General features: G+C 44.2%; 1 protein-coding gene across 3 annotated transcripts in view; it reads left to right on the forward strand.

Moving 5' to 3' along the window:
- Positions 1 to 12,457, forward strand: part of Duox (dual oxidase) — a 448,965-nt gene that overhangs the window by 58,763 nt on the left and 377,745 nt on the right. The window lies entirely within an intron of this gene.

Here is a 12,457-nt window from a genome sequence, read left to right on the forward strand (position 1 = left end):
TTGCCAACAACTGCCCATGTGAACCACCGCAGCCACTGTTTGCGTCGTGGCGCACCGCACACGGGAGGGGCCACTGCCGGAGGCCATGCCACGCGTGACCAGTTTCCGTTGGCTGCCGTGTGGCGTTACGCGCGATGAATTTCGTAGGACGCGCGTGGAAGAGAAAAATGGGCCACGCTTCCGCTCCCAGTGGAGAACTCTCGCTGGTGTTGTCAGTGAGCCCGTGCAGAGACAGTGCAATCATGACATCGTCGAAGTTCGGAGGCTGCTGGGCTGAGTACTTCATTGACTCAGTGCGGCGCCCAACTGGCTCGCTCATTACACACCAACCTTGGATCTCAAAAAAAAAAAAAGCTGGCTTCGATACCATAGCTCCCCGGCCTAAGTGAGACCCTTGCACGCGTTGTGCGGTCAGATGACGTGCAGGCTGCGCATGTGTCCTCCCAGAAACTTAGACATGAGCTCGTGCATGTGAAAGACCCTTTGGAAAAGGACAAGTTCCCAGTCGTCGTGAACGTCATTCCGTGTGCGGACTTCAAAACAAGACTTAAACAGCACAGGAATGACGCCCAGAAACGAGACGTTGCGTCGAATGCCCTGGCCGAACACTGCGCAATCACGTCACGTACGATTATCTGGGGAAAATTTCGCATGATCGCCAAAGATTGAAGTCATTCTTCGCGTCTTCATGTCGAGTTCCTAACCATCCAAACCACGGCGCACACCCTCAATCGCAACGAAAGCAATCCGCCGTCCCTGTATGCCTAGTGCCTTGCTCATGCTTTGAGCCACACATAAAAAGGGGCGCAAGCTCTGGCGTGCGTTTGATAGTGAACAAGGCTCCCATGGTTGAGCCGAAACGTAAATATATATTTTAAACCATTTTAGTCTGTGCTCGGACTTCTTCTCTTTAAGTATGCATCATCCCGACCACACGGACTTCCGTCATGCTCTCGATTTCATTTATTAGTGCCGTGTCATACGTTCCTACATTGTTTATTTGGGAGAGTGTAGCCGGTGCAATATGCTAGTGCCAATATCTCTTCAGTTGCGCGAAGTCATTCGACAAAGCTTTTCCTTCCTACCCGACGAGTGCTAACTTTAGGCAGAAGTTCCACAAATGCTGTGCGGTGCCCACTCTTTCTTTTTTGTAGGTTTTCTTACTCGAGCTGGAGCAGCAGTCATGAATTTTACACCGGCGCCGTTCCATCAGCGATTGTGAAGGAGGTCTCTTTATTTCCTTACTGCAGAGACTGCAGGAAATAAGTAAAGTGCGCATGTGGTAGGTGTGGATGTTTTTTTTTTTTAAAGAACATGACATTACCTACTGTACACCGAGTGGAGTCACTGTATAAAATGCACAAATTATGATCTTACAGGTTCAACTTCTTCGAGTGAAGTGTGCTGGACCTGGGAATACAATTTTGTACCTTGGACATCTCTATTCACAGTCCACCATAATTCATGTGTCGAAGGGTTATCCATTAACAGTGTCCGTGCAGAAGTTATGACGGGTTCCCTTGAAACCAGTTTTAGTGGGCATACGTTAATTACGTCCGTACACCATCGCGAGAATTGGTGCGTTTTGCGACAAATGATGGGTAATTTTACGAGCATCCCCTTAAGAACGCCGTGGTTGCCAACAAGCACGTTATTTGAACTTATGTTGTTCACGTGAATAAATAATGCGTTCTCCTTCTGTGTGTTTCGTACCTTTTACCATCAATCTTCATGCGTATTTTATCACTTTCCACCACAGATTTGTTCAATGTTTCTCTATTATGATTAATTGCCAGGGTTTTGTGGAAGGTATCCACGATATTCTTTTAAACTCCCATGTAGACTCGGACATCCTAATACATGCCCAGCTCAGTATCCACGCGATACGCATACATAGACACGTCATCGGCAATTTACGCAAGTACCAGTGAGTTTTGGGGCAGATGTATTTAGCATAAATGTGCACAGTTCCTGGTTTCAGACGCTGGTTTCTGGGCCCACAGTGACAAATAAAGCACGTACGCTAAAATTGTTCGTAAGAGCAGACGCCAACCAATCATGGTGCCAGACATATAAGCAGAAGTGGTCGGACAACGGCAGACGGCCCTTAAGAAACAATGATTTTTCTTTTTTTTTTTCAATTCAGCTCCCGATTCGCCCAATATTCTGCTTTTGATTCGCGGTGCTTCAATGGTTGTGCTATCGGGTGGCGCCTTGGATTGCCGGTGACGGTACCAGCAGCGGCAGGGCCCTTCTTGTGTGAGCCGCTTGCTGCCGGCGAAGTGCGCAGCATCGTGCGTGGGATGCCGAGGCGTTTGATTGAAGGCCGAACTCTGTGATCGGCGGCGGAGCTCTCTGCCTTGCAAGACAACTGGCCCGCCTCGCTAATAGCATCCAGTGGACTTGTTATCGCTAACAGAGGGATGTACGTGTCACGGAACGGCGCTCGGAATTTCCCGCGTGACGACTCGTAAGAGAAACGATGGTAAACACAAGCAGCGCCCGCGTGTATCGCTCCTCCCCCTCGCGTGCGTATACGTACCATGCTCTCGCGAGAGTGCGTCAAGTGCTGCACGCCGAACAAGCGTACGCACCTCGGGGCAGCGCAGCCTCGAAGAATGAGTCACTCCTCGCGAACCGGCGCTTCGCCGGCTCAATCACGAGCCTTCATTGTGTTTCATCATCCATGTCTATAATCTTCAAACGGATCGCGCAATAACATTCGCTTTATGTAATCGCTTACTTTTGTTTCTTTTCATCGCTTGACCATTGCTTTGCATGATACAGCATGAGAATAGTGAAGGGATGGATAGGTGGACTTGTTGGTAATGCATTATTATAAAAACTTAGAGCGCGAGAAGCACACAGGACGTAGAAAAAGAAACAAACACCAAAGGCACTCACTTACAGCTTGTGTTTCATGCACGTATTGAAAAAATACATATATAGGAAATCGATGTGCATCGCGCACGTCAAGACGAGGTCAGTGCCCTTCCACTCTGTGAAGAGGGATGACCAGCGAAGCTATGTCCCCTTAATGGCGAACTGCACTTCCGCCACAGATCGGCCCTGCATTGCACAATCATCGGCCCTCGTATGGGGAGTGCTTAACGCCTGCTTCACCTGCACCGCGGGTCGGCCCTGCATTCCACAATCTTCGGGAGCGGCCAATGCATAGGGAGTGCTTAACGCCTGCTTCACATCCAGCGTGGGTCGGCCCGCCATTGCACTATCTTCGGAATCAGCGCACTTATGACGAGTGCTTAACGCCTGCTTCACCTGCACCGCGGGTCGGCCCTGCATTCCACAATCTTCGGGAGCGGCCAATGCATAGGGAGTGCTTAACGCCTGCTTCACATCCACCGTGGGTCGGCCCGCCATTGCACTATGTTCGGAATCAGCGCACTTATGACGAGTGCTTAACGCCTGCTTCACCTCCGCCACGGGTCGGGCTGGTATTGCATTACCATCGGGATCGGCCCACGTATGGGGAGTGCTTAACGCCTTCTTCACCTCCGCCATGGGTTGGGCCGCTATTGCGCTATCTCCGGGATCAGCCCACGTGCGGGGAGCTTTTTGCTTACCACGCCAACGACGCGAAATTTCCTTGGACCATAAAGGTACAAAGCTCCGCAGTAAAAAGAGCATACATCTAAGACACGTGGGGACATGGATTCATAAAATTGAATTTTTTGTCATGAAATAATAAGGAGGGTTGCCTTACACACAGTGCGGCTTTCTTGCCTACACGATAGGCTTTCGAGATTCCTCATGTGGTTTGGTTAGGGGAAGGTCCGTTCAAAGTAACAAAAAATTGACAGTTATTCCCTACGTACCTAACATTTCACACGGTCTAAACAATGTGACAAAGCGTTATGTTGTTTGGGTGGTGTTTTCTGCACTACACAGGCTTAGTCGCATTCGCTTCATTGTGCACAGAAGGTCACAAGACATGTCATTTGGTGATAGGAGGTGCAGCCCCAAACATGCTAATCGCTTTGTCGATTGTGTCTCAAGAGGAGTATACAAAATTCACCTGAGCTATGGTCATACGTACATTGGCGAAACAGAGAGATGTGTCATCGTGTGCCTCAGAGAGCAATGAAATTCATTAAACGCCGCGCCATCCTCTTGCCTTACATTGCAAATAGTGTCCTTGTAAACCCATCTTTGAAAACACGGTCATTTTGTTCCGTCGCCCTAACGAAACCAACCGAGAAATCTTGGAAATCTATCATATCACCAAGAACACCGCACTGTGGGTAAGTCAATCATCCTTATTACTACACGATAGATAATTCAGTTTTAATAATTGATGCTCACACGTGCATTAGATGTACGCTGTTTTTCGTACCTCGTCTTGACATGCGCGATTCGTCTACTTTCTATATATGTATTTTTCCGTACGTGCAACAAATATCAGCTGTGAGTGAGCGGGTGTGGTGTGTTCCATTTTCTACGTCCTGTGGGTTTTTAGCCCTCTTTCTTTATGCGAGTGGTAGTCTGGCTGGAGGCGTAATCTAAAGATGAAGTACACAAAGTACATTGGTAGCTCTTGTGGGTGGTCGCGCGTGGCTCATTTCTTCGGCACTTATGTTACTTGTTTACTGTTATAAAAGCGTTGTCTTGTCTTTAAGTCCCTTTATAAGCCTTCAATACCTGCCTGCTGAGGCGAAACTGCATATATTATTTGCTAAGCATATCTTGCACGCACTGGTTAGGGTGATCTGCAAGTGGAGTGGACAGAGAAGTAAGGATACAAAAGAAAGTGCAAACTGTACAACTTTACCAATGACATAAATACAGCAGTGGCAAAAATAACTGCGAAACTGAAAAAAAAGGAGAAACAACGTTCACAGAATAATCATCGATTATTGAAAAGCCGGCCGATGCAGCGTCGTGTGACAGGAAATGCTCGCGCAACATAACACGTCAGCAATCGCATCGGGAAGAGCATTCCACGACGATGAGCTGCGTGCCCTGCGAAACATAGGCACGAAGCTGTGCTGCTTACGCAAGCGTGATGACGTGTGTTCCAGTTAGTGTAAACCAAGAGGGCGTGATTACGCGCTGTGAACGTAGTTATCAGACAAACAAGACATTCCCACCACTATGTCGTGGTGGGAATCCAATGGCTCTAACATAAAATCACGTGTAATTCGTACAACACTGCAATCACGTCTGTAGTTGCTTGTAATGAAATGTGCAGCTCTGTTTTGAATTGATTCGATCATCTCCATTATACAATCTTGAAAAGGAAACCGAACCAGCTAGGCGTATTCTTCTTACGGACCCTCGAAAGTTAACTAGGTGAATTAACAAACGTTAACTGGCGAGTTATAAATAGTAATCAGTAATTTATACGTTTTGGAAGAAATGGCAGATATTTCACAGCACCACGAATGGTTAGTACGAATCGTAACGCCATATATTTGAACGGTGTAGTCCACAACGCATCCCTGTTGTTTATATTTGGTATGAGAAGATATACATTACTCTACATCAACAACATATTTAACATACAAGTTACTAAGGGCACTGTAATTTATGTTGATGACACGAGTGTATATTTTGCTGGACAAGATTGTCAAGGATTACGTGATGTAGCAAATGCATGGCTATATTTATTTATCTCACGTACTTTCAAGGCCCGAAGGCGTTACAGAAAGGAGTGGAGTCAAAAGAAGTAATGAAGTAAAAATACAAACAAAAAGTATTAACAAAAATAATAATAATAAAAGGCATTCTGAACAGCGGTATTGAAGTTGGTAGAGTCGGTGATGAGTGCGATTGATGCGGGCAGGCGATTCCAGTCCGTGCTTGTCCTAGGGATGAGTGAGTCACTGTAGCGGTTCGTACGGCACAATGGCACCCCTATTTTAAGGCTGTGGTCAATGCGGGCCGAAATATAAGACTGAGGGGCAAGAATGGTTTCTTTTAAAAGGGGGTTCAAGTGAAAAACTTTGCGAAAAAGGGAGAGACGGGAATATTCGCGGCGTGACGAAAGATTAGTTAAGAGTTCGTTTCATTGAAGGGATACTTGCATAGCGAGAATAATTAGATAAGACAAAGCGCGCACCGCGGTTTTGAATACTTTCAAGAGTAGAAACTAATGAAGACTGAGTCGGATCCCGAATGGCTGAAGCAAACTCCAATTTGGAGCGAACTGAAGTTTTGTAGAGAGTTAGCTTCAGGGATGAAGGGGCAGAGCTAAAATTACATAATATATATATATATATATATATATATATATATATATATATATATATATATATATATATATAGTTTGAGACGACGAAGATCGGCAGGCTGAAAAGCCCCGTTGCCATCGCGTGGCAAGTACCCAGTTCGTTCGCTGGCTGCGCCCTACCTGCTGGTGCTGAGTTTGTCGCTGTTTCTCTACGAGCCGAATAAAGCCCCCTTTACAGTATATATATATATATATATATATATATATATATATATATATATATACACACACACACATACATATATGAACTCGCAGTGTGGCTAAAAGCACATCATTTGCAAATAAATGTTAACAAAACGCGGTATCCACCGGCCAGACCAAGAAGTAACACCATTCACGATGATTTCTGCATGAAACATTAAATGAACCACTTTGCGCGCGAATCACAACTCAAATGTCTTCGTCTTGTACTTCAAGAGAATATTTTGTCATCAGAACAAATCAATTATTCATCCGCTAAACTAGCACGTTCTATACAAATTATAATAAATAAATTTGTTGCAAATCATGTGGATCATTGCTGAAAGAAAATATCTGATGACAACTTGTAGATATTCAAAAACCCGAAGCAAAGAAAGACGCATGAATTTAGAAGAGAAATGAATGCGTAAAACGCTAAACAAGGAATTTCTTTCGTTAGTAAATATTTGCTGAGATGTAATGAACTAAGTAAACGGCAAGGATGAGCGCAAAACATGAAGGAATGTGGGCGATTGAATGAAGTTATAAGTTGTAAGTTAAACCGGCGTATAAATAATGTAGGGTTCCTTGACAATCTAGGACATTTTTATTCTACTGCAGCGATAGACAGAAGGGTGTATATTTAGACCAGTCTCTGCGTTTCTCTTAATGAAAGTCTACGGGTTCGTGGCTTAGTCATATCGTTTAGCTCACTTGATGTGTATTGGACGAAAGGTTGACATACGGCCGCGCCCACCTCTACAGTGCGTGGTAACAATGGTAAACACGACTGCCCTAGAAACACGCATTGTCCGAGGAGACGTTTATCGAACACCACTTGCTCTGCTGGCGCCGGCTAGTTGCGCCTGAGTCCCACGGCGAACAATGACAGATGGCAGCAACGAAGAGGTGAAACGACCTGCGGTGGTGGCCTACGGTAATCTCAGGGCCCTGCCCGGTTTTGTCGCGGGGCTTTGTGGCCGCTTTTGCTCCGGCTGCAGCAAGCCGCCTGCGCAACACAGAGACCTGTACTCGATCTGGTACTCACGTGACTTTTTCAGTGCCTACTCCAGACAGATGGCTATGACTCGGTTGATCAATTTCAAGTCCAAAGCGTGGACCATACTCCCTGTGGCACTCGTGTAGCACTGTGCGCACTTCCAATGCTTATTGTGTGTTGCCATGGGACCCTCATTGGTAGGCTTTGTTTTGATAGTGCACCTTCTCATTTGCAGCGGGGTGGCATACGTACGTGCTTCCGTTCACGCAGGAATATTATTTCGTAGGCCATTCACTTGACAATTGGTCTATATGCTAATGTCCGCCACAAGCGACGCTGATGCTTTCCATGGACAAGGACTGGTCATTGTGAAAAGCCTAGATGGTACCGAGGTGGCAACATGTATCGGGCAATCTATTAGAAGTGCCACATGAGCTTATGTATACTTGTCCTCAGCCCTCAATCGCCGGAAGGTGATTGACTGGAACTGGATTGATTGGATGGAACTGGATTCACTATATTGATTGGAAGATTACTTGTTGCGCTAATTAGTAATTTGACGTGTGAATTCTTTGTAACTGTGCCTTTGCGCTACATTATGCCGGAGGGCAAGCTTTTGAAGTGGGTGTTGGGAATGAGGCCCCGTGCTGTGGTAAATTCGCAGGTGAGACTGAGCCGGGCATATCAGTGTTTTCACCCGAATGTTATTTGGAATGGCGCAGTAGGCTGCACGGATTGCGCAGAAACTTTAAAACTTTTGGAGCTTTCGCTAACGTCGCAACAAATAGCAATATAGGAGTTAAGTTGGTCACCGGGACAAAGAAAACAACTCGAATAGGCGAGCGCTGCATCGATGCAACGAATATAAAAGCACTATGTGCAAGCCGCTGGTCACTGCTGAACACCTACGAAATAATCTCCATATTTAAGACGCGTTCGTTTTCTCAGCAACAACGAATGTGAGAGATGTGCAGCGTCATAAAGCGCCGTCTCTTTGGATTTACTTTATCCGTATAGTACGTAATATAGAAGCAGTTCAAGTAGGCACTCCTTCGCGATCGCGAAGATTAAGCACGTTTTCGTACCTGTTGCGTTCTGGACCTGCAGGGGTGGGGGGGGGGTGTAGTATTTGTTCCTCCTTGTGCAATGTCGCGTGCCTAGTGCGCGCACTGACTAGAAGGGAGGGCGGCGCGTGTCCTGGAAACGAGAAAAACGGGGTCACAGGTGCCGACAGTCCGAGCGGGCCCAAGGTAGCGTGCTTTCTCCGGAAAGCGGCGTCTGTGGGAGCCCAGAGTGTGTGCCCGAAAGGTTTCCCTTGAGAAAGTGAGGATTTCTCATACGACGCACTAATCAGCCTTTCTGCGTGCACCTCCCCCTTAGAAGAAACAACCCGTCAACGACGTGGCTGCCGCAATGACTGCGCTAGTATGAATATATTTTTCTCCCACAGAATATCGAAAGAAACATGGTTCAGAAGTTAAAATTCATCAAGTTCAAATTGACGCAGGCTTTTTAGTTGAAATGCGCAAACAATGTCGATCTTCTTTAAGGTATGTTAAACCTAGCCTAGCCGACAAAGAATCTGTGATGTGATTACTACCGCGGATGTCCTGGAAGACTGTAGCTTTCGTAAAGCTAGGACAACAGCTAGGAATTCCGTTAGATATATTGGAGTGAAGACGGGCAGCCGAATAGAAAAAGACCAGTCCAATCATGATAAAAAAATTCGAACTCCTGCCTTTTCCCCAATTTGCGATGCATCCATTGCCATAATTACGTTAGAGTGGAGCTGATTCAAGTGATCCTGGAGTGACCCGTTAAGAATATGCGAGGGAAGCTGCTTTGCATTATGTGGGTATAAGTCATCATAAGTAATCACTAGTGAACTTGAGATGCTATTTTCCGTGATTACATCATTTATATTTACATCTAACGGATTCAATAACGATTGTGATGTGACTTGTGGTGCATGAAACCGTGGCCATTAGACTCCACAATATTGGGCTCGTTGTTTGATGAAGATGGACTGGGACCTTCTAAGTGGGGATTCATAGAGCCTTATGAATGTTTGAAAGGTGAATATTTTAAATCTCATTCCAAGGGAAGGTAGTCGTGATTCCTTGTAGAGCACAACGTTGGCTACAAACTTTGGTAGCGCTAAGCATAAGCGATGCGCTTCCCGTTCCAGCAAAACTAATGGACGTAGCTTGTAAGCGGCAGCGCCAGAGAATAACAAGCTGCGGAACTCTAGTATAGGTCTGATATATATGCGGTAAATCATTATGAGTGTGTCTCTGCGCATGCCCCATTCATTATTGCTTATCCTTCTTAATATCCCCATTGCACGAGAAGCTTTTGAAGTTATATGTTCAATGTGATGACGCCAATGAAGATTTCCACCATAAATAGGTCCAAGGAACTTTACTTTTTCCACTTGGATAGTATAATGGCGGTATGAAAGGGATGTGTTAATTGGGTCTTGTAGGGGAAAGACAAGAACGCCACTCTGATTTACATTACCATTTACATTGCGCTATATAATCGGTGTAAACGTACGCGCTTACATTCTGATAAGGAACGGAAATGAGTAGGATGTTCAACAACAGCGGGGACAAAAGAGCGCCTTGAGGAACCCCGCGCATTTGCCTGAATTTTCTTCCTATGAAATTCCCCTTTGTGCACAGTAGGACTCTATGCCCTGCAAGAACTCAGCCGTCAACATCACGAAGTAGTCAAAGTAATCGAATATCCTGCATCCTCTATATTAATATAGGGTATTCCACACTACCGTATGCTTTTGAAATGTCTGATGTAACTAGAGCTGCATATTGTTTTTTGGTAACGAGCCAACTGAATTCGGCTTTCTAGGTCGACATGTGCGCACCAAATTGACATCCCTGGTCTGAAACCTATTTAGCAGGGACTCAATAATTATCTTGTGGTCACAAGCTTAACTATACGTGCGTGTAATAATATTTATATTAGTTTTAGAAAATTTTGATGTTAGAGAAATAGGCCGTATATTGTCTAGAACATACCCTTTGATTTGGTCGTTCAGAAGAGGAATCACTTTCGCTGTTCTACATACAGGAGGCATCCATGCACATTGTATTGAGTAATTTACGGCATCTAACAGCCGGGTAGGAGCGACTTCAAAGATAAGTTTAATCATCTCGATAGTGAGTCCACCCTTACAAAAAAAATTGTTGAAAGGTTATTGAGATATCATTGTTCAACGTCAACAAATGACCTTGAAAGATCATTGGGGAATTGTTGAAACAGCATTGAGGAAATTGTTGACAAGTGTTGATAATTGGCCCGCGACATTCTGTCGAAACATCATTGTGGCCTCTCAATTTGAAAGATTGTAGGCATATCGTTGAAACTATGGTGTATTTCAATGTTGAAAGCCCATTGAAGCATTGTTGAAGATGTGTTGCCTGTCAATATTGAAAGCTAATTGACGTATTGTTGAAATGTGTCGTTTGTCAATGTTGAAAGCCCATTGAAGCATTGTTGAAGCTCAAACTTGAAAGCCCATTGACGTATTGTTGAAATGTGTTGTTTGTCAATGTTGAAAGCCCATTGAAGCATTGTTGAAGATGTGTTGTCTCAAAATTGAAAGCCCATTGACGTGTTGTTGAAATGTGTTGTTCATTAATATTGAAAGCCCATGGAAGAATTGTTGCAGATCTGTTGAACATCAACACAAATTATGTTGAAAGCCCTTTATGCCCCACTGGGTATTTAGCAGTTTAAACCTGCACTTTCCTTAAAATACTGCTGAGCTATGTTGCATTAATTACCTTTGATGTCACGTTGGTATGTTTGCTGTGAGAGGGCAGGGATAAAATTTAAATACAGGGGTTTTGTATCGCAGGCCTCTGCCACCCTGGGCTCAAAAGCATGCTCCCAGATCGCCTGTAATAAACCATATTGTAAAACTGCTAGCAGTACTGTTATGCCACTTTTTTCAATTGTCAGAGTGGATGGACCTCCACAATATTAAGAGTGCTGAACTGATGCAGACAAAAACCATTTTTCTAGGTGAACTGTTTATTTGTAAACAAACATCTGTGTAAATGTACAACCATTTGTAGTTTGAGCACATCAGAAATTTCTTAAAAACTATTGCACAGTACAAACTTCCTGCAGCTTGACACCATAACAAAACAGAATACTGAAGATGTAGTCTGTGTGGCCCTCAAGTAAAACACATTTCTCAAAAGAAATAAATTTTTAAAAATAAATACCTAAATTAAATGTAGAAGCAGACTGACATAACTGTTAATAAGAGCACTCAAAAAAGGCACTTGCTTTCTCTATTTGGGAGCCAGTGGTACTATTACCATGGCACAATTTGCTTGAGCCCACAGCACTCAACAGAGACCTGATATGCAGGGTGGTTATCTTTAAGTTTCATGGAATTTATTAAACACGGACTGTTGCAGCTAACATAATTCTAGATACAGAGTGCCAAACATTATTTGCATGAGAAATCAAGACACCATAGTCAGCTGATTAAGAAAAACTCAGTTCCTAATAAAGCTTTTCAAATTGTAGACGGTAATTTTACAAGGTGTATGCACTTAGAACGAACTTCCAGAATGACAACAGTAACGAGACACATGCCATCAAACTGGCTGTAGAAATGCACTGCTGTAGCACTTACTTTTTTTTAACAGAACGCACTGTTATGCATTGAAGCACAAAAGTAACCGGAATGCCCATGTATTTCTCACATTTATGGAAAAATTTCGCAACTGGTGTCATCCTGGAAATTAATTTCAAGTGAATATGTCTTTCAAAATCACTGGCTACAATTTGCAAACTGAAATATGTGCCGTGATGTGATAAGTGAATTAATAAATTTATGAGAATCAGTTTAATGTTTCCATTTCTTGTGCTAGTAATGTCCACCTCCGAATAATCCAGCTCAAGAAAAAAAATTATGCTACCTGGCACAGACAACTTAAAGATCTGTAAAACTGAAAAAGGATCACTGTACAATCCTTATTTGTTGCTTG

Source organism: Dermacentor albipictus, chromosome 1, assembly GCF_038994185.2.
Source record: "Dermacentor albipictus isolate Rhodes 1998 colony chromosome 1, USDA_Dalb.pri_finalv2, whole genome shotgun sequence".
NCBI lineage: Eukaryota > Metazoa > Arthropoda > Arachnida > Ixodida > Ixodidae > Dermacentor > Dermacentor albipictus.